We start from the raw sequence: 23,592 nt of genomic DNA, 5'->3' as shown, positions 1-23,592 counted from the left end.
ATCTTCCACTCTTAACTGAGGTCCAGCACTAACTTTCCAAAAATGAAAAAGGGTCTTGTCTTTTCTATGTTCATGGAGATGGACACATTTTAGTACTGAACAACCTGGGTGAGAAAGGCTTTGTGTAATAGAGGATGAAATGAGTTTCCAAGCTTTCCTCCACTGATGTGGCTAATAGGTGATTTTGTTGTTCAGTGGAGTGATTAAAATAACTATTTCAAAAGTCCATCAATATGTTTAGCCTACAAAATGCCATTGGAATGAGACAACTGTCTTCCTGTATCACACTTCTTTTGGGTGAAGATCTATTTCTATGATCTGTACGTATGCCTTTTAGGAAGAATTTGACTACACTAGTGAGATCTGCAGACAATATTTGAATAGGTCATTTGCTTTATGTGAGAGTAATTTATACCTTATGTAATTTTAAACATAAGTTATTGAATATAAGAATATATACATATAACTATGTGAATAATGTGTATAAATGTGAATTAAAGGATTAGATTACCTTCGGCTGTGAAGTTTTGAAGTTTCAAAGCTCTGTAGATAAAATAATGAGCTCAACTTTAAATATAAGGACATTGGAGACCTCGATAAGCCACAAACTTGTTTTCATACTGTGGTAACACTATTCTAATGAAGTGAGACGTTTGAAGAGAAGAAAGGAAAAATAGTCTCATAAAGATTAACAAATTTATAGGTCTCAGGATATCCATTTATTAAGACAACAAGAGCTATATTAGTTTCCTATTGCTACTGTAAAAATTACCACAAAGTTTGTGGCTTAAAATAACACAAATTTATTATCTTAAACTTCTTTAGGTCAAAAGTCCGACATGAGTCTCACTGGGTTAAACCAAGATGTAGGCAGGGTTCTGCTCCATTTTGAGTCTTCAGGGAAGGATCCATTTTCCTGTCTTTTCCAGCTTCAAGAGGCTGCCTACATTCCTTGGCTTATGGCCTCTTCCTCCTCTTCAAAGCCAGCAATATTAATCTCTCTGACCTTTATCCCATTTTCACTTTTCTGGCCATACCCAAGAAAGGTTCTCAGCTTTGAAGGACTCATGTGATTAGATTCAGCCCACACAGATAATTCAGGATAATCTCCCTAAATCAAATTCCTGAGCTTTAATCGCATCTGCAAAATCCTTTTTGCCCTGTAAGATATCATAGTCACAGAGTCCAAGAACTAAGACCTAGACATCTTTGGTGGGGGATGCATTATTCTGCCTACCACAGAGCAGATAATTACTAGGTGAAGTAAAAGAGGAGAGTCTCAACTACAGAAGTGTCTATTTCTCCTAATACAGTCTCCCTTCGTGGCATATTTCTAACAGTCACTTCACTATGGTGCCTCACATAAAGTTTATGATCAACTGACATTGCAAGATGGTTTTCTATTATTATTCAGGGCTAACTCCTGAAAAGATAATATTTATTTCAATAAGTTTTTTTTGTCTTGAAAGAAACTCCATTTTCAATCAATTGAATTAAAGTTAAAATCGTGATTGATTATTCAGTATGGCTGATAGTCAGCGAGGCATCAAGGTTAGCACTACAACCAAAGGGAGATTAACTTCTCAATCTTGAAACAAAAACTTACCTGTGGTTCTGAGAAATGAATTTCAGTGAAAGACAATTGAGTTTTATTTAAGAAAGTTTGCTAGGCTCTTAAGAAAACCCAGGCATTCTCATGGCTTACAATAAATGTAAATAAAATCATGCTGCTTCCAGTGTTTACCAAATCCTGCTGGTTATAGACATTTGCAAATCTGCTGTCTATTTTCTCAGCTCTACAAACAGTTCTTTGATTTCCTTATTTGCATACTCTGATTTACAACTTCTGATTTTTCTTTAAAGTCTGGAGAAATTGGTTCTTACAGACTTCAAACCATTTGTTGTTATCGCTGTTGCTGTGGGGAGATGAGGAGCTCATCACTCTCGCAGCACCACAGACTGTGTGCTGGACGTTGCCCCAGGCAGGAGGAAGCAGATGTTGGTCAAAGAAACTAGGCAGGCAAACTGATTTTCTTAGAAGTAGGGTTAGTCGGATTTCTGCAATGGCAACCAGCTCTGTTAAGGTAAACAGTAAAATTCAGCTTTCACTGACCTTTTTAAGTTTAATGAAAAACAGTTACCTAGAGAAAAATCTGAAGTGAGGCTAGAATGGAGAATAGTACAAGACATTAATATGCACCACTGTATGAGTAAAAACCTGGAATTAAAAATGGAAGGCGACAAATGGACTCACTCCATGACACCTTTAGGCAGTTTTCTAAGATAATGAACCAGAAGACACAAGAAAACATACAGCAAATGTGTATATGTAAGTTATGGATGATGTTCTGGTAGAGAAAAGAAGGATGAGGCTGCTGGAAAACCTCACTTTTGTTCAAAGATCTTTGTGCGTTTTTTCTAGCTGCGGGTTTCTTGTGTGCAGCCAGATTGAGTTGAGTGAACACCACAATGCACGCATCCCAAATCCTCTATAGGCACTTCAATTTTATCTACTCGGCCTACTTTTCTTTAGTAAATCCTCTGTCCATCCCCATAGGGAGGAACGTGGCCACATGTCCCCATCTCGTAGGGCAGCCAATGGTTCCCAGGACCCTGGGCTTTCAGTTTTAAAACCCAGATAGTCCTGGGCAAATCATTCTGGTTTGAGCAGCTTCCTGAGATGCAGGGCTTTCAGGGCCAAAACCAGGAAAATTCTAAGCCAATTGTCGCAATTGGCTTACCCTACCAAGTCTCTTGTCTTGGAGAACACGCTAGGACTTTTGCTGAAACTACAGGGGAAGAGCTGCCTTTTGTTTACTCCAAGGGTCAGTAAATTTCTTGCCACCTGGAAAACACTATGTTTTTGAGAATGCCAACACCGTGAAAAACACTACTAAGAAGGCAATTTCAAAGGGAGGGCTCTACTCTCTTTTTGCCATTTGATAGTGGTTGCACCACTAGGTCTAAACGTCCTAAATTCTGGATATAGTCCCTGAGTTTTCAATGTACGTTAGGCAATAAATTGCCTTTTTTACTTAAACAGGTTTGATGCTCCATCATAGGTCATTTACATTTTACATTTTCTCAGATAGTGCCAAATTACGTTTTAAATCGGAAAGACCTTTTTTTTTTGCCACTAGCTATATAAGTACTTTAATTAATATTTGGTGTTGGCAGGCTTTAGTTTTTGCCAGTGGTGTTAAATGGTAATTAATTGTTGGTGTAGTTTGAACCTCCTTGAATAATAGTGATAAACATTTTTGCGATTGTTTACTTTTCGGAGAGCCTATATTGAGACTAGTGTTCTAAATCCTTTGAGTGTTTTGGTACCGGTTGTTTGTCTTTTCCTAATTGATTATTTGGGTTTTTATTTTATATATTTCTAGATTGTTGCCTGTCTTTTAACATTGATTATGCTATCTTTAGGCATATATAAGTTTTTTATATTAGCGTAATGAAATTTATTGATCTCTTTTTAAATCTTTTTCTCATGTGTGTTATTTGAAAAACACCTATCCTATCCCTAGTCGTAGATATTTATTCCATTTTCTTCTAAAATTTGTGTCATTTCTCATATGTAGGTCTTTATTACATTTGAATTTTGTTTGTGAGCTAGACATCTAAATTTATCCATATGGAAAATCAACACCATTTATTCCTTCTGCAAATGGTATAAAATAACATCTCTTCTTTAAGATCACCGTTTCTGCTTGGGTCTATTTTTGAGGCTTCCAGTCTATTCCACAGGATGATTTATTTGTGCCTTCATCAATACAACATTAAGAAAATTAGTACAACTCCACAATAAATCTTGACATCAGATAGTTCTGGCTTCTCTTGCCTTTTTTTCCTTTTAACTCTTTTGATATGAATTTTAGAAGAGGTTTGAGTTCTTTTTGGTGTTTAGATTAGAACTGCAATTGTTTCGTGGATTCCTTTAGGGAGAACTGATATCCTTATGATAGCGTTCCTCTCCCGACAAGCTGTAATCTCTCTATTGCTTCAGATCTTCTTTTATGTCTTCAATAAAGTTTTATAATTTTTTTTCCATTAAGAACTTTTCCAACTTTAATTATAATTATTTATAGGTGAGTCCCAAAATCTAACATTTCTGTTATATTTTCTTATTTCTGATAGATTGGAAGAATATTTACTTATTAATTAGTCTAGTGTCTTGTGTCTGGCAATATTGGCTCTAGTTTTTTTTCATGTCGCCTCTTGAATATTCTTTGTGACCATGTCATTTGTAAATCAAGTCAATGCTCTTTGTTTCCTCTATGTGTGTGTGTATATGTAACACGTTATGGTATTGGCAAGGATCATCAATACAGTATTGAATAATAGTGATTATAGTGAGCATTCTAGTCTTTTTCTATTCATTATTGTGTCAGATGTTTATGAAGATTTTTTATCCATGAACATGGAATGTATCTCCACTTATTTAGATCTTTTATTTCTTCCAGAAATATTTTGCAGTTTTCAGTGTAAAAGTCTTACTCCTCTGAAATTAAATTTATTACTAAGTATTTTATTCTTTTTTGATGCTGTTGTGATTGGCATGCATCTATAGTTAAATTTCTTGGAACTTAATTCATAAGTGGATCTCTCATCCCCATTTTCCTTGTCATCTACTGCATAAGAAACTCACAAATAACGTAAATCAAATGTGTCTCTCTCTGAAGACAGTGAGAGGAAAGGACTCCAAAGTTTAGTCTTTTATCTTTTCATATTTTATCTTCCTTTCTGGATTCTCTTCCAGTTAATCTTCCTGATTAAATTTTGGTGGTTTTCAGAGTTTTCTCCTTGATCCAATTCCAATACTGTCCCGTATACCTTCTCAGGGTGATCAGCACCATGCCTGGAACTTCTGTCCTGACAGTGATTCCCAAATGTAACTCCAGTTCTGAGTTCTCTCTTGAAATCCTGACCCATATTCCCCATCTCCTATTGGAAATCTTCATCTCAGTGTGCATCAGACCTCCCAACCACAACACATCAAGAGCTGAACTCATTATCTTCTCCTCAAAATGCTTGTTTAGGTGTCTTGATTAATACTATCACTCACTTTGCAGACTGCTTTTTAGCAGGCTGCCCTTAGTGATTTGCAAACGTTCTATTTTAATTCTCATCTTCATGATTCAGGAGAATTACATATTTCAATGACAACAGGAGTGTGAAAGAGAAAAAGAAATGGGAGTTTTAAAATCAAGGCCTATTTATTGGGAATTTTGAAAATATAATTGTTTTGGGGTTCCTGCCTGCAAATGACAGTGAGAATCTTGCACCCAAATGACGATAAGCACCAGCCATCTCTTTTTCCATAAGGTTTTCAGACTTTCCTTTCCTATCCCTGGAAAACGTCTTGGATGTGAAACTAACGAGTACTACAGCAGCCCCAGTTTGTGATCAGGGCTTAGATTTTAAAGAGTGCTCTCTCACCAAATCCTTGTCAGCAGACACACATTGGCTTCTCATTTATTGCTTCTTCTTAAACTATTTCACTAGATTTTTGAAGGGGGTCAGATTTTATCTCTCATTAACTAACTTCCTCCAAAGACCCAGCTAGTGAAGTGAACTACTAATTATCACCACCTATATCTTAAGAAAAGATTAATAAATTGGAACATAGTCCTATCTAGGTCACTTTGACCAGGAGATATTATTGTTTTTTCATCCAAATATGTGGACAGAATATTTCTGCTATCTAAACTTTAAATATTATTATGGTCTTTGCTTTCATTTTCTAAAGGAGAAGAATGAAAATTTCCTAAATCTTCTTTTCTTTTTCTTTGTCCTAATTCCCAGGCTTAGATAATTGCCAAAAGAACTTTTTAAAGTGACCATGAAAATAGCCCTCATTCCATAAACTAGATCTTTGTCGTCATTCTCGGCATCCCTTTTCCTTCCTCTCCACATCCAATTGTTTATAAAACCTGTTGATTCTGCAACATAAAGACTCTTACATCTGGTTGGTATGCTACACTCCGTAATTTGGCATATTTGACCTTTCAGAGGATTCACATCTTGATTCTTCTTCCTATGTCTTATGTTGGTGCCTCATTGCTCTCCAAATAGGCCTTGCTCTTTGACTACTGACTGCACTGGTTACTCACCTTGAAAAGCCACCTTCACATTCTTCTTTACCTTCAAAAATTCACCTAACAACCCAGTTAAAATGGAGCAGGGAAAATTGGCTGCTATATGATAATTTCTCACTGTAAGTTTCAAAAGGGCAAGAATCATGTCTGTATCATCTTTGATATCATCTTCAATGATTCTGTACATTCTTTCACATATAAAAGAATAAATGACCAGCAGGGAACAAGTGTAATGTCAAATCAAAAGCACAATACTGTTTACATTATCACCCCCAAACATCAGATACTTAGGGATAATTCTAATAAAATATGAGGAAAACTACAAAACCCTGATAAACAAAATCAAAGAACTAAGTAAGTGGAGAGATAGTCCATGTTCATGGATAAGAAGACTTAATATTGTCAAGATGTCAATTCTTCCCAAATTGATCTATAGATTCAATGCTATCCTAATCAAAATTGCAGCAAGTTATTTTGTGGATGTCAACCAGCTGATTCTCAAGTTTATATGGAGAGGGAAAAAACTCAGAATAGCCAACACAGTGTTTAAAGAGAAGAAAAAAGTTGGAGGACTGACACTACCCAACTTCAAGACATATTATACAGCTAGATTAATCCAGACGGTGTAGTATTGGTGAAAGAATAGAGAAATAGAACAATGGAACAGAATAGAGAACCAAGAAATAGACCTACATAAATATAGTCAACTGATCTTTGACGGGGGGCAAAGGCAATATAGTGGAACAAAGATAGTCTTTTCAACAAATGGTGCTGGAACAAGTGGACATCTACAAGCAAAAAAAAGAAAAAAAAAAAAAAAGAATCTAGACATAGACCCTACACCTTTTGCAAAAATTAACTCAAAATGGATCACAGACCTAAATGTAAATGCAAAACTATAAAACTCCTAGAAGATAGTATACTAGAGAACCTAGATGACCTTGGGTATGGAGATAACATTTTAGATAAAATAAAAAGGCATGATCCATGAAAGAAATAATTGATAAGCTGGACTTTTTTTAAATTAAAGATTTTGTTTCTGCAGAAGACAATGTCGAGAATGAGAAGACAAACCAAAGACTAGCAAAAAATATTTGCAAAAGATACGTCTAGGACTATTATCCAAAGAACTCAAAACCCAACAATAAAACAATGAACAACCTGATTAAAAAATGGGCCAAAGACCTTACGAGACACTTCACCAAAGAAGATATACAGATGGCAAATAAGCATATGAAAAGATCTTCAACATCATACATCATTAGAGAATTGTAAATTTAAAAAACAGTGAGGGGCCGGCTTGGTGGCGCAGCAGTTAAGTTCGCACGTTCCGCTTTGGTGGCCCGGGGTTCGCCGGTTCAGATCCCGGGGGCGGACATGACACTGCTTGGCACTCCATGCTGTGGTAGGCATCCCACATAGAAAGTAGAGGAAGGTGGGCATGGATGTTAGCTCAGGGCCAGTCTTCCTTAACAAAAAAAGGAGGATTGGCAACAGTTAGCTCAGGGCTAATCTTCCTCCAAAAAAATAAACAAATAAATAAATAAAAATAAAAAAATAAAAAACAGTGAGATATCCCTACACATCTATTCGAATGCCCAAAATCCAGAACACTGACAAGATCAGGTCCTGGTGAGGATGTGGAGCAACAGGAACTCTCGTTCATTGCTGTGGGAATGCAAAATGGTACAGCAACTTTGGAAGGCAGTTTAGCAGTTTCTTACAAAACTAAACATACTCTTTATTCATGATTGCTCAAACTTGGAAGCATCCTAGTTGTCTTTCAGTAGGTGAATGGATAAATAAACTGTGGTACATCCAGGCAATGGAATATTATTCACGCTAAAAAGAAATGAGCTATCAAGCCATAAAAAGACGTGGAAGAAAGTTAATGCATATTACTAAATGAAAGAGCCAATCTGAAAAGATCACATACTGTATAATTCTGACTATATGACATTCTGAAAGAAGCAAAATGATAGAGACAGTAAAAATATCAGTGTTTGCCAGAGGTTGGGGAGGGGGGAGGGCAGGGGATGAATAAGGAGAGCCCAGAGGCTGTTTATGACAGTGAAGCTATTCTGTACAATACTACAATAGTGGATACATGTCCTTACACATTTGCCAAAACCCATAGCATGTATAATGCTAAGAATGAACCCTCCTGCAAACTACAGACTTTATGCAATAATGATGTATCAAAGTAGGTTCATTGATTAACAAATATAACACTGTGGTGCAGAATGTCAATAGTGGGGAAGGTTGTGCACATAGGGTGATAATGGGTATATGACAATTCTCTGTACTCCCCTCAATTTTGTTGTGAACCTAAACCTTCTGTAAAAAAAATGTTTATTAGTAAAAAATATTAAGGGTCCAGCCTCGTGGTCTATTGGTTAAGTTTGGCATGCTCTGATTTGGCAGCCCAGGTTCTATTGCCAGGCACAGAACTACACCTCTTGTTGGCGGCCATGCTGTGGCAGCAACCCACATACAAAATAGAGGATGGCTGGCACAGATGTTAGCTCAGGGTGAATTTTCCTCAGCAAAAAAAAAATAATAATAAAAAATTTAAAAAGTAAAAAATGTTAAGTATTAGTCCAGGGATTAGGAAAGGAAACTAGACCTTAAAGTATCACTGAATTGGTGATGAATTTCCAATGTTTAATTTTTAATTTAATTTTTTTTACCACTAATCTATCTTGACCTGGACTCAAAGGCAGCCTGAAGTCAGAAACTGCACACTGGTGTGGACAAAAAAAGATCCAGGAGAATTCCTCTATTTCTGGTCTGTGGAGGCTCCTATGTGTCAGAGAGTATATGTTAAATCCTCTGTTTTTTTGTGTTTTGGGTTTTTTTTGAGGAAGATTAGCCCTGAGCTGACATCTGCTGCCAATCCTTCTCTTTTTGCTGAGGAAGACTGGCCCTGAGCTCACATCTGTGCCCTACTTCCTCTACTTTATATGTGGGATGCCTACCAGAGCATGGCGTGCCAAGTGGTGTCGTGTCCACACCCGGGATCTGAACCGGTGAACCCCGCGCCACTGAAGCAGAATGTGCAAACTTAACCACTGCACCACCAGGCCGGCCCCTAAATCCTCTGTTTTTACTTTGTTTTATTTCATTCTCTCCCACACCAGGCCTAGACCATCCTATGACAGTGATGATAGGAGTGGCTATGCAGGCAATGAAAACCCAGAGGGAGGAGAACCCTACTCTCTGACTAGAGGAATACAGTCCCAAGAGCATGGGTGCAAATCTCCATTGCTTTTTTTCCTTTATATTCTCATATTGCTTGGATCCAGAGGCAGATGCAGTCAGGGGAAATATGTAACAGAGTAGAAACTGAAACCTTGGTTCTCTAGTCCCAAGACCAGGAAGGGAGACCCTTGGAACTTGAAAATGTCAAGGAGTAAGCAGAAAGGAGGGAGCTCGAGAAAGTGAGTCTGCAAAGTTGTGTATGTACTTCTAAGCTCATTCTCAAGCTACATATGCATGGATCTGACCTGAAATAGCATTCCCAAAGGCTTTGAGAGTTGAACTACTAGGGTAGTCACTGTGCAGGTCCTACAATGGCCACGATGTGGCACACATGTAGGACTGATCTTGAGTAGCACGGCAAAGGTTGCTAAATGAACTGATACTGGAAGCCCAGCCCAAGAGGACAAGTAGGAACTTATGGTCTGAACCCAATCAGGTCAGTTGCCTGTTAAAAGAACAACAACAACAACAACAAACCAACATTCTTCATAAAATTTAGATAAGACTATTAGTCTCATAGCATAACATTCACAATGTCCAGGATACAATCAAAATTACTAAACATATTAAGGACCAGACAATTAACAATGATTCATAAGGAAAAAGAAAATCAACAGACTCCAAATCTGAGATACCATAGACATTGGAATTATCATATAAAGACTTCAAAGCAACTATTATAACCATACTCTGTGAAGTAAGGCTGACCATTCTGTAAATGAATCCAAGTATAGAACGTCAGAGAAGAGAAATAAAAGCTATAATAAAGAACCAAATGGAAATTTCATTATTGAAAAATACAATAACTAAAATAAAAAAATCTCCTGGATGAGCTCAATATTAGAACGGAAATGACAGAAGAAAGTGAATAAACTTGACGATAGGTCAATAGGAACAACATACTCTGTATGTTTTGCCTTAATAAACTTTAAAACATACAAACAAGGGAGAGTATACACATTATTCTGAAAACAACATAAAAAATAAGAAGTCAATAGCAAAATAGAAACCAAATGCCAAGGCACCCTGTACAGTCATGCATCTCATAATGACATTTCTGTCAATGATGGGCCACATACATGACAGTGGTCCCATAGGATTAGTACCATATAGCCTAGGTGTGTAGTAGGCTATTCCAATTATGTTTATGCAAGTACACTTTATGATGCTTGTACAATGACGAAATCGCCTAATGATGCATTTGTCATAATGTATCCCCCTTGTTAAGTGACTCATGACTGTATATAAATTTTCTCTTTATAAAACTTCTTGGTTTAAAAAAAATCAGTGCTGAAATTGAAAAATATCAAGAAAATAATGAGGCTTGGATAGTCTACATATCAAACTTACAAATATAGCTGAGTCTACATTCACAATAAAATTTATTGCTTTGATTCCTTATATCTCTGAAAATGAACAAAGTAATTTAAATGCAATTAGTACTCGACAAGCAACTGCACAAAGAATCACAAAATGCACTGTAAAATTTGAAATAAACAAATATTTAAAGATAGCAATAAATGAAAGATAATTGAAAATGGACTTAGTAAAGGGAGGACACTTTTTTGGAAAACAACCACCTATAAATTGGGTAATGCATTATGTAGTCTAATTTTTAAATGGAGTCATAATTTCATAACATTGGAGATGAAAATGAAAACACAGATATAAATGAAAAGAAACGTTACAAAATAATATGTTAAACACAATGCAAATAAATTTGAATTTTTAAATTTGATTTGGGCAAGATGTGGAATCTATCTGATGGACGTAGATGAAATAAAATTTAAAGTCTTTCCTAAATCCCATTTCTAAATCAAGTCCATGTGGGAATTTTTGTTTGTTGGTATTATCTTAATATGGAATGTAAAATTAAGGAGATAAACTACAATGAACAGATTAGTTATGAAAACATCAGCTCTTCTCTGCTCCATAACACCACTCAAATAAGTAAACAAGTAAATAAATAAATAGCACCAGACTTGGCACAGGCAACATTTTTTTTTTTAAGATTTTTTTTTTTTTATTTTTCCTTTTTCTCCCCAAAGCCCCCCAGTACATAATTGTATACTCTTCGTTCTGAGCCCTTCTAGCTGTGGCATGTGGGATGCTGCCTCAGTGTGGTTTGATGAGCAGTGCGATGTCCTCGCCGAGGATTCGAACCAACGAAACTCTGGGTCGCCTGCAGCGGAGTGTGGGAACTTAACCACTCGGCCATGGGGCCAGCCCCCACACGTAACAATTTTGAAGATGATTTATTTCAGGGACAAAAAAAATCCAATGTTATCCAAAGTATTTGTTTATAAAGGGAGATGTAAATCTCCTGGTGGTGATTTTTGTTTTTTATATTCATTCCAACATGAATAGTAAAATCTGAACAAGAGAGCACTAAAAACTATAAGCCCACTGTACTAATAAATTTGAATAAGAAAATCTTTAATAACGTGCTAAGAATAAGCATACTTTATCAATTTAAAAAGAAATATGCCATGACTAAGTGGGATTCATTTTAGGAATGTCAGATGTTACAATATAAGGGAAACTAATATACTTCATTTATTGAAAAATGAAGGGTAAAAAATTATATGGTCACCTCAATGACAGCTAAAGAAGAATTTGATGAAACTAATTATCATTTCCCAACTTAATATAAAACTTACTAAAATAGAAATAGATATTTATATTCTTGATTTTTATAACTATATATCAAAACTGAAAGCCAAAATTATGTACAGTAAATATTGAAAAACAAGAATAATTTCCATTATAATCAGGAAGAAGACAAAGAGGCCCCTTAATACCATCATCATTTAAATTTACTCTGAAAGTATATCCTCTGGTTAGGAAAAAGGCAAAAAGTGCAAAAAATTGGAAAGGACCAGATGTTTTCATTATTAGCAGGTGATTGCATAGTTGATCAATTCACGAGAACAACCTGAAGACTGTTAGTAACACAGAAACAGCACGAAAATGCAGTAAGATGTCTTACTGTGAAATCGATATTCAAGCCTCGACATATTTCTTTTGTACAAAGTTTTTTAAAATAAAACAGATAAGATACTATTCACATCCACATTAACATATAAATGCAAATAAACCTGTCATAAAATGTATAAAATCTGTATAAATCTGCTAAGAGCTGTAAAAATAGTCTTGGATTAATGGAAAGACATCCCCTGTTCTTTGATAGAAATACTTAATATTTCATGGAGGTCAATTCTCCCAACCTTAATCTATAAATTTAATGTGACACTAATACAAATATCTGCAAGAATTTTTGGAAGCAATCAAGCTGATTGCAAAGTCAAACACACACAAATGGGCAAAAAAAAATTCTGTAAAATAATATTTTAATGCAGTAAGTGAGTACTTTTATCATGTATAAGATTGGTTACAAAGCTACGGTGAGTAAAGAGATTTAGCTCCAGCTCATTAAGAAATAAGCAAATCAGTGGAACTCAGTGGAGAATAAACAAGTAAAAGTAAATGTATATGGAAATTTAGTATAAGATAATAGAATTTCTAAGCACTAGTGAAAAAATAATTATATAATTAATGTTGTGACAATTAGCTAACTATTTGGGAAAGAATAAAACTGGATTCCTACTTCTCAAATCAAAATACATTCCAGGTTAACTAAAATATGGTGATAATTTGAGGTATTAACTAGCAAATATTTAATCCTTTCTGGCTCCCAAGCTTTTCCCAAAACCAAGGGGACAGCTATTTTTCCACACTAAAATGAACGCATTCTAAATTCGGATTTATTTTCCTTGCCCACCTTGCTTCTACAGCACCATCATCCATGGACATACAGCACTGTTTCTGAGCATTTAACTCAACTTAAATGTATCGTATAGCAATGGGCTGAAGTTCATAGAAATCACTGATTTTTCTATTCACCCCAACACCAAAATACAGCCACCACTATAGTCATTTGGACACCTGGAATGGTCAATTGAAAACAGTTTTGTACATTTAATAGCAGATGACATAGTGGCAGATCAAGGGCTCTCAAGGGGATGTGTTTAATATATGCTCTGTGCTGTTGACCAACACATGGCCATAATACACATGTCAAGGAAGTGGAATCGAAGGAGAAGAAATGAGAGTGGCACCACTCACAACTATATCTATTGATCCACTTGCCACATTTGTCCTGTGACTTGGGCTTTGCTAATTTAGAGGTCTTACTACCCAAAGAAAAGAATACTTCCACCAGGAGACATTCTTTTGCCAGGAAACAGGAGATGTTTGCATTGAATTAAAAGCTAATATTTCCACTTGCCCATTTCAAGCTCTTATGACACTGGGAGAACAGATAGAAGGGGACATATATTGTTGTCTGAGGTGATTAACCCTGACGATTGAAGGGAAATTGTGTTGTAGTTGCAAGGGAAAGTGTAGATGAAACCAGGGACTAGCCTGACGTCTCTAAGTCCAGAGTAAAGGTTAATGGAGACAACAGCAACCACAGGTCGAACCTACATGTGCTCAGATCTCTCAGGAATGATGGTTGGTTATCCAGTACCAGATGTATTACCCCACTCAGCTGAGGGACTGGCTGAAGCAAAAGATCATATAATAAGTGATAGAGGAGGGAAATCATAAATACCTGAAAAGGTCTTGGTACTAGTTGAAGATACCTGCATTTTCTTCCTTGCTATATAATATTTACATTTGTTTTCTTCTTATAGGAGTAGTATGGTGGTGCTGGTGAAATTTATATATATATTAAGGAATACTCATATGGAAATATGATGTAATGATAGGAGGAATGTGTGTCTCCAAGAGATCCTGAACTTGGACCTGGAGGCAGTGACGGATAACGTTTTGAATGTATGTCTTTTAGAGAGTTGTTACATGCTTTTTAAATTTTTATTGTACGAGAGTTACTTGAGTTAGGCAGGATTGAGTTTGTTTAGCTTAGAAGCACAAATTAGCATATTTAATTTGGACAGCCAAAGGTGAGGGACTGTAGTGGATATCTAACATCTTGAGGGGTGCCAATCACATAAATATCCACCCTATGTTTGGGCAACCCCTCACTTTGCGTGTCAGAGATACATGACTGAGAAAAGCTGAAAATGCCAAACACTCTCTTTGTGGTTTATTTTCCATTGATGGCCCATGACTTAAGCTCCACCAATCAATCACCAAAAAATAGACTTTCAGTCAATACATCACAATGTAAAGAGGCAAGTCAACCAACAGATTATCATTATGGTCAACTACATGGTAGTGGTTGTGGCAGTGATTTCCATTTTTCAACAATAACAATGGCACAGCAACCATAGTGGTGATATCCAGTGGCCAGTGACATGGCAGGGTAAGGTGTGGAGTCTGGACTTAATGGAGGCACCAGTGATGTTATGGTGGTCTAGTACTGTGGCCTGATTTTAGATGTCGAGGACTCCATTTTAAGTCCTCCAGCTTTCTTGGATTGGGAGTTACCTAATATCCTTTTAATAAATAATTCTTCTGCTTAATGTAGCTAGAGTTAACTTCTATTGCTTTACAACTAAATATCCAGCTTTATGTATTTTTTCTACTTATATTTCCTCTTGTCCCATTTAAGTATTTAGTCAGCTTCCTGCTCATTGCCTAAGGAAAGAGACAGAGCTGGGTTAAGCAGAAATTCTGAATTTATTTTTGAAAAACTTAAGCTTTGGAATGGGCTTGATAAAATGTCTGGGACAGAATCAGGGGTTAGTAGAGTTCATCTCAAACTAGAGAGCAATTCTTGAGGACTGAGAGGAGGGCGAGGAAAGAGACATGGGAGATGCCTGTGCAGACTTCCTTTCATGCGCTTGGCTAGGCTGCAAGACCCCAGGGAGGAAATGCCTGGGGAGTGCATCTAGGTAGATGAGGTCATGGGTGGTTTGACAACAAAAGACTCCTGTGTCCTCAGCTGGGCATTTTTTAAGCTGTGAGTTCTGAAGTGCTGTGTTGATGGGAGGTGAACCTTGTTGGGACACATGAATCAATGATGATATGGGCTGTTTTCCCAAATCTTGACATTCTGTGAGAGCCCCTAGAACCTTTCAGAATCCCAGGGAGACTAAAGACAAACAAAAAGACTGAGATTAGGTTTCCCACCAACCAAGTGGGATAGGGATTCAAATTAAAAATTATGTTGAGTCAAAAAATAAAATTATAATTTCTACACTCCTGAGTTTATGAACTGAAATTTACATTCACTATGAAATTTAAAAATGCAAGAGTATTAGAGTTCCAGAATGAAGTAAGAGATTTTTAAAAATAATCTTGGATTAATGAAGCCATTCTAAAAACATAAAATCCAGAAATGCAGCAATTGAAAGATTGCTTCATTTGAAGAGAAAAAATATTTTAATTTCTGCATGGTAAATGCCATGTCATATAAAGGATAATTTTTTAAAGTCGTAGAGTGTTTTTACGAAGTATTCAGACAAAGACCACTATGTATTAGAAACATAAGCTAAGGCATAAAGCAGCAGCTTGCAGCAAAAGAAATTCAATTATTTTAAACTTATGAACATATATTCAGTAATGATGAAATGATTAAAGTAGAGATTAAAACATTAAGAAATCTTTTTCTCTTGTTAAGTAATATTGACAACAGTAATAATAATAATAAATAATAACAACAATAAGTGTTTACTGAGCATTTACTATGTACCAGAAATTGTTCTAAGCACTTTACAGGAATCAATTTACTTAATCCTTGCAAAACCCTGAGGGGTAGTTATTTCTTATTCCCCTCTAGAGTTTAACATTCATAGATATGGGTATATGTGCCTGTTTTGTTCAGTGTTGGTTCCTTAGTACTTAGAAAAGTGTCTAGCTCACAATATATACCCTATGTTTAGTGAATGAAAAAAGTTTTGTTTTACAAATGAGGAAACTGAGCCACAGAGAAGTTGTGTCTTGCCCTGACACATAGCTAAGTGGCAGAGTTAATTGTCATACCCCAGCAGTCAGTCCCCTGAGTTTGAACTCTAAATCACTATACTAAACTACTTCACACAGAAAGACATTTGGTAATATAGAACATCTGGAAGATGTGAGTGGAAAGACATTATCAAAACTGTTATGATTAATTTGCAGGGCAATTTGGCAATATATATCAAAGTGAAAAATATACCCTTTAATGCAACAATTCTGCTACAGGCACACTCATATACACAAAGATGTACTTAGAGCTATGTTTATTGATGCATGATCTATGATGACAAAGACTTGAAAGAAACTAAGTGTTCATCAGTAGGGTTGGATAAATTACGATACCACTCTGCAATGCAGTAGTAAAGAATAACATCATTCTTTATGTGCCGGTTTGGAAAGATTGCCATGAAGGAGAAAATGCAAGATCCAAAAATATTGATATATTCTGCTCCTATTAGCCTATATTAACCCAGTATACTTTATTTCTATTTCTATGTCTGTATCTCCATACATCTCTTATATACATACGTAACACACAGGCCCATATGCAGTTACACATATATATGCTTACAATTTTTCTTGGAGATGGACTTGGAGTCTATTTATAGAAAGAGGCCTGTGTTTGTTTGCATATTCTTTTGTCTTCTTTGAATTTTACCATATGCAAGCATTACTTTTAAATAAAAAAGCTAAATCACAAACTAAATATTTGTGTATATTCCAAACACATTTATGTAAATCTACGAAAATTTTCTCCATGGAAGAGTGTGAACAGTAGGAGGGCAGTAGCATTAGAAGCAGGGATGCAGAGAAGCGAAGCTTTCTCTTTATTGATGTTGTTTAGTTTTTTTATAATGAGAATATGTAGTTTAAATCACCTTTTAGAATAAACTTCTCGCTCTTCCTTTTAATCTGGAGATGGAACCACCCTATGTAATAAGTTAAACTCCAAAAAATTAAAATTCTAAAGTAGGTTAAGACTGGAAAAGTTGAATTGTTTTCAAGGATAGAGATATGTTTTTACAAATGTTGAAGATATTTATTCTACTAGCTATTCATAAAATCTGGATGATACTAAACAGTTTGTGAAAACTATGATTATTGTGTTCTCAGATTATAAATTGTGTTGATTATGTTTACTTAAGATATTGTGGTTTGTTAAGTTGGGCCCTAGTACTACTATACTGTTATAAAAGGTATAAGATCTAAGATAATATTTTGGAAAAGTTTAAAGTTATAAAAAATGCAGCAACAATAGCTGTTTCCTTGGAGGATTTCTTTTTAAGTTGTGATTTTCAATAAATTCAAAGAAAAAACATAAATATGTGTTTAAATTTCGCCTGTTTCTCCCACCCTTTCGAACTTTATTTCTTCAGCAGTAGTTAAGAAAAACAAAAGGGACATTTTTTAAAAAAATAATCAAATGACATCAACTCCTTCCTGTACTTCACCTTTACAGGACAGGGTCAAAGTAAATTATTTAATTTTTTATGACAGACTGAAAGGTAAAATGGAGATAGGTAAGCAAGAAACCAAAACAAAAAAAAATTTCATATGTTTGAGAAATATTTCAAAGATGCTCTAATTAACATTTATCAATTACTTAAGCATGCATGCATGCATTCATCCATCAGGCCACCAGGACTCTCACTAAGGACCTTCAAAGGCTGAAAACCTAATAAAACTCATTTAAGCAGGCGTAAAGGGGATAACAGCATGTATGCTCACTCCCATAAGCTTATATTCAAATTTGGGAGATCATATAAAGATAGAGGATGTAAAAGGTAAAAATGGAATAGTAGGGTAGTCTAATAATTTTTTTTATAATATCGAAGAAAAAATATGCAATAAGGAGTTATTATCATGATTAGAACTTTCGAGGAAGACTCACCTCGTAGAAGATTTAGGTAGAGATAGAACTTGTGATTCAACTCAACTAACATTTAAGGTATTCTACGGCAAAAATAATGTTCTGTTCTCAAGTACTGAGGATATAAATGTGAGAAAGACTATCTCTCATTTCTCAAAATAATTTCAATCTTAGAATGAAAGAGTGCTATAATTGGAAAGTCCTTTAGAGACTGAAATAATCGATTTTATAGATAGAATGAAAGAGTATGACCATTAAGGGGATGAAAATATTCTGAGCAAACACAGAGAAGCTGAAGAAATCAAGTGATTGAATGTAATAAGAGGGCTGGCTTTACCGATGATGAGCTGTACTAGGTCGATTCAGAAATGTGATTGAGTGGTTACAGGAGAACCTGGAATGCTAGACTAGTTCTTTAAAACCTGACCCAAAAGACAGTAGTGACTCATTATTGTTCTTGAGCAAAACAGAATTGTGAAAGGAGTATTTTGAGGGGGATAAATTAATGTGTCTAGAAAGACTAATTAAACAGTCAATTAGGATATTTTTAGAATATACAGAAAAGAATGATGAAAGGCTAGAACAAATGATGGCTCTAAATTTGGATAGAAAAGTCAGAGCTGAGGTACAGTTTAGAGAAGGAATTCAGGTAATCTCCAATCACAGATGTGCTGGCTATTGTATAATGATTTGTTTACTTTTGTGGAAAATCTCCTCATACTGCCCATCTTGGCAGCTTACAAGAAAATGGATGAGGGAAAGAGATATCCCGAAAGATGAGAAGAAAAAGTACGAGAGAGAGATCAGAGATCAAGAGGCAAAGAGAGAGATGGACAGACGCACAGAGAAAGAAAGATAAGAAGACAGAGGTAGAGAGAAGGAAAGGTGGGTGGAGAGGAGAATAGATTTTCTTACCCTTACTTTCCCCCCTTTTTCAAATGCCAAGGACCTCTGTTTAGAGACGTTAGCTTATGGACATTCATAACGAAATGAAAAGCTCTGTATATCTCTTATTTCTTTTTGGAACTCCACTTGTATCTGGTGTATAAAGATCATGTGTAACATTCTAGCAAAGACTAGTGCAATGTGGGATGGAAGGAAAGTTTCTGTGACAGCCACCACATTCAGGAATTTCCTCATTCCCAGAGACAGGGTTTCAGCTATTATTACTCTTAGTGGACGTTCTTGTCTTACTCATGTCTGTGACCAGGGGGCAAACTTCAAGCTTTCCCCTTTAAACTTGGAAAATGTCTTCTGGTGGTCGATGTAGGAATGTGAGCCACATGGTACCCCTGCATCCCTCATGGGCTGGGCAGGGTCAAGACCCGTTTGATCCGAATATCCCAGTTCCTGGTGTTGCTTAGCAGGCTTTAAAGATTCCAGAGGTGTTTCAAATAGATCTTTGGGTTCAGCTGACATAATCAGGGCCAAATTAGGGGTTTTATAAATCTACTACATTCCCACTGAAGAAACTGCAGCATAAACATATAAATACTTTTCTCCAAAGACTGAAAAATCTGTATTCACAATAAAGTGTGGAGTTAGAACTAGAGTTCCACCAATCTCATTTGAGTCGAGTGCCTTAAGTAGCACATGAATAAGTATGATTATATAGTTGGTAAAGAAGTGGCAAGGAAACGAAGCAAAATGACCATCTTGGGATAATCATATACATTTTTTCTTTAGAGGTCTTGTAAGAGTTTGTTTTCAAATTAGAAGTAAAAAAAAATTGCCTAAGCATGAAGGTAGCATTTTCCTTGTTTAAAGTCATATGTTTGTTTTTTATTGGGAGTCAGTATAAGTCATTTAAAAGTGGTTTTGTTTATATTGCTAGTCAGTTTTCATTATGAATGTCTATAAACTAAATTTCTTTTAGAATTTTGTTCACTTTTGAGAAATATTTCCTCAATTAGCAGTTGCTTTTATTTTTATCTGAAGCTATCATGAGATATAAAACTAAATACCATATTCTTTGGTAAAAATATTTATTAAGCATTTATGATATGCCATGAAGGCACTGTGCTAAATGCTAAAATTATATGTGTACTTGTGTGTGTATATGTGGTGTGTGTGTGTATATATAGAGAGAGAATATATATATATATATATATATATGAAATGCCTCATTTAACTATCATTAGAATCCAACAAAGTAGGTGCAACAGGCTATTATTTTATTTATTTTAAAGATGAGAAAAATGAGGCGCAGAGATGTTATGACAAGTCACAAAGATATGAAGTCGCAGAGCTAGGATTAAAACCTGGCCAGTCTGAGTCCAGAGGCAACGAGCTTAACTATTTCATTTACACAAAATGTAGGATTTTCTTTACATTTTATATTGTCATACTGATTTTCTAGATAAAATATTCTCCTCTCTCTCTGTCTTTTTTTTCCTTTCTTTTTTTTGGTAAAATAGTTGGCCTTGTGATTTCTGGGACAAAAGAAAACTTTGTCCTGCTGGAAGTTTCTATGTCTGCCAACTGAACAATATCTGAAGTTTCACGTATGAGAACTTGGTTTCTTTCGTCCAGGATTTCTTTAAAATACCAATAACATTTTAAATCCTTTCTACTCGTGTCTTAATACAGATGAGTTTGAGGAACTTTTATGACAGCTTTTTTTTTTAATACTTTATCTCTCTCAGTCTCTCTTTTTCTTTTTTTTTAAAAAGATTGGCCCTGAGCTAACATCTGTTGCCAAACTTTTCTTTCTTCTTCTTCTCCCCAAAGCCCCCCAGTACCTAGTTGTGTATTCTAGTTGTGAGTCCTTATAATTGTGGCGTGTGGGATGCCACCTCAGCATGACCTGATATTGGTGCCATATCCACGCCCAGGATCCAAAACTGGCGAAACCCTGGGTCACCAATGCGGAGCGTGAAAACTTAACCACTCGGCCACAGGCCGGCCCCATGACAGCTCCTTTTTATGGGAAAGAAGGAGGAAAAGTGTGTAAGAACACTGGGGTGCTTGGGGTATCTCACTGAGCAGGAGGAGACGGAGAATGGGAACATGGCTTACATCCGGCCCTAACTTTCTGTCTCTGGGCTCTCTTACAAACTCATTTTAACACTTTATAATTATGCCTCCAATGTACTAAGGTTGACTCATTAGTCTGGCTTCTCCAAAGCTTTCCAAATGCTCAGTAAGACCATCATAATTGAAAATTCCCAGAGTTACCGAAAAATTTTTAGACATGACTATATGTGAAGAACAACTTGCTTTAAACTAGGTTTTAATGGTTAATTTTTTAAAACTTGCTAAAAAGTGAAAAGTAATATTTAAATAGAAATTGAACGCAGTAAGAAATAAAACATCTACAATAATCAACTCAAATAATCTTCAAATTTCAGAAAAACTAAAACAAAAACTATCAAACAGGAAAGAAATATAAACCAAATATATCAATTATAAGAAAAAAATTTTTAATGGATGAAATATCTTTGTTAAATGCAGAGACAGACCTTTCAGTTTTGTTTTTCAAAGGCCATCTGTGTGCGGATTCTAAGGAAACATCTAAAACAAAAGGGAGCATCAGTAGTTAGACCCATATAAACCAAGAAATGACGAACACAAAAGAGCAGAAGTGAAAATGTTAATGCAAAAGGCATTCAGCAAGACAACAAGGCAAAGCTACAAAAGATAAGCGTCATGAATACTTTTACACCTAAAATAGCTTTGAAATGCATAGAGCAGTTAGGACTAGAGAAATCAACAATCATTGTGGGAAGCATTAACACATTTCTTTCTAAAAAGACAAGACCATGTAGACAATGAAATAACTTAGGATCCAGAGGTTTTGAAAAATGTACATAAGAAGTTTAATACAAAAACAAAATCTAAAATTGAAAAACATGCTGGTCACCCAGAGGTATCATCTGCCAAATTTAGAAAATAGGCTTGAAGAAAACGTTTGCAGCATAGTAAAGAGTTAAGAGCCGTGGTATTTAAAGATCTAGAAATCAACCGCAAATCAGGGAAATGTAAAACAAAATTAAACAACACTGAGATAAAACTATTATCTGACTAAAATGTTTATAATACCTAGTGTTAAGTGTGGAGAACCAGATACTTAAAGATACTGTAGTTGGAACATAAATTTGTAGGGTATCTTAGCAAACATTTTGATACATTTCATATTTATTTTATTCTGCCCCACAAACATGGTCAAACATTTATCAAAAGATTAACGTTCAAAGATATTTATTGCAACTTCATACAAAATGCAAAAATAAGGAAATATGTAAACTGATAGAGGAATTACTAAAAAAAATGGTATCACCATACTAACATGATAAAGAATGAGATAGATCTTTATAAACTGACATGGAAAATGTTCAATATTAGTAAGTGAAAAGAACAAGATTCAGAGAAAGATACAGAATTAATACTAACCTATAAATTTGCATATATGTAAACATGTCCACACATATACAAAGATATAAACATATAGATCCACACAAGGAAAAAGGCCCACAGGGATACATTCACATTTAACATTGTTTTCAAGTTGGCAAGAAATGGGAATGTAAAGAGAATGGGGAAGGTCTTTTACTGGTGTTAACTGAGAACTTCTATAGCATATTAATTTTACAAGTACATGTGAATTCTGTAAATAATAATTTTAAAAAGAATTAAACTTGGTTTTGTGAACACTGAGTATTCAAAAAGTCAGCCAAAAGTCCCTTTTTTAATTTTAACCTTTTAAACTTTTTCTATTGTTAAAGGAACTTTTGATACCAAACCAGGTCCGTTTTTGCCCACCACTCAGAAAGCCAAACACCGAGACGACGAGATTGTAGCAGAGAGACGGTTTATTCACAAGGAAGCCACGTGAGGAAGCAAGAGCATGAGCCTCAAATTTGCTCCCCCAAAAATAGGGACTCAAGGATATTTATGGGATAGGGGACAAGGTGGTCAGACATGTGGAGAGAGGTGATGGGAGGTGAGGAGAGGTGAGGGAATTGATGATCTGCACAAGTAGTCAGACGTCACGCCTCTTCATAGGACCCACGTTCACAAAATGGTGGCATTAGCATGATCTGAGGGGGGAGTTTTTAGCCTCTTGACATCAAAAGGTCATCTATCGGACATCTCCATGGGCCCAGTTGATGAATTGGTGGTCTCAACTGGGCTGAAGTGGGCAAGGAGTTCTAATTCCTGAAAAACAGCTCATACACCCATTACCATGGTGACCCAGGCCCCAGAAAGATGTTACCTATAGGAGCCTAGTGGGAGCCAGATAGCATATTGCCTAAGCAGCACTGTTAACAACGGGTGGGTTAAACAGCTAAAAGCTGTAATCAGTAATTGCAAAAAGGAAAAGAAACTTTAGTTCCTAGCTACTTAATCATCAATGGCTAACTCTCTGCCGGTTTCACCTTTATAAATAGAAATATTCTACAGGGATATAGAAAAAAAGAAATATCTGGTTCATCA

The 23,592-nt window shown here is 35.7% G+C and overlaps 1 long non-coding RNA gene across 1 annotated transcript in view; it reads left to right on the top strand.

The window, feature by feature from the left end:
* Nucleotides 1-23,592, top strand: part of LOC138917297 (uncharacterized) — a 91,390-nt gene that overhangs the window by 10,093 nt on the left and 57,705 nt on the right. The gene's annotated exons all lie outside the window — the stretch shown is intronic.

Source organism: Equus caballus, chromosome 14 (genome assembly GCF_041296265.1).
Source record: "Equus caballus isolate H_3958 breed thoroughbred chromosome 14, TB-T2T, whole genome shotgun sequence".
In the NCBI taxonomy this organism is placed as follows: domain Eukaryota; kingdom Metazoa; phylum Chordata; class Mammalia; order Perissodactyla; family Equidae; genus Equus; species Equus caballus.
The sequence above is the reverse complement of the archived record's forward strand: the minus strand, read 5'-3'. Positions and strand labels throughout refer to the sequence as shown.